Source organism: Zonotrichia leucophrys, chromosome 7 (genome assembly GCF_028769735.1).
Source record: "Zonotrichia leucophrys gambelii isolate GWCS_2022_RI chromosome 7, RI_Zleu_2.0, whole genome shotgun sequence".
In the NCBI taxonomy this organism is placed as follows: domain Eukaryota; kingdom Metazoa; phylum Chordata; class Aves; order Passeriformes; family Passerellidae; genus Zonotrichia; species Zonotrichia leucophrys.
Genome location: NC_088177.1, coordinates 25562804 through 25563299, shown reverse-complemented (window position 1 = coordinate 25563299; position 496 = coordinate 25562804).

Sequence of the window (496 nt, the reverse complement as noted above, 5' to 3'; positions counted from 1 at the left end):
CACCAGGCTCTTACACTCGTTACCGCCAGCTCACTGCAGGGATCATGGCTACCGGCCGCACGTGGGCCCCGCGGTTAAAACCACACAGTTCCACCGACATGACCGGTTTCCTCGCTCGGCTGCGGGAGGGGCCTAACGTGGATTGTCCCTCACTGCCCGGAAGCCAAAGCAGAGCTGAGGGCGCTGTCCCGCACAGGGATCCCGCCTCGGCCCGCCCTGCCCTGCCGGGGCCGCTGCCGGGGCGTCCCTGAAGGGGAGCTCCCCGCGCGCCCCCGCCCCCAGCGAACCGGAGCACGGCGCGCATGCGCGCACGCACTCCACGGCAGGCGGTGGCGCTCGCTCCCCGCGCCCTGCGGACGCCGAGTGCAGGGTGCTAGCGTGTCCCCACTCCGGAAGACTACAGCTCCCATCATGCAACGCGCGGCAGCGCCACGGCCACGCCCGGGGCCATCGGCGACGAGAGCCTCCCAGCGGTGCGCGATGCATGCTGGGTGTC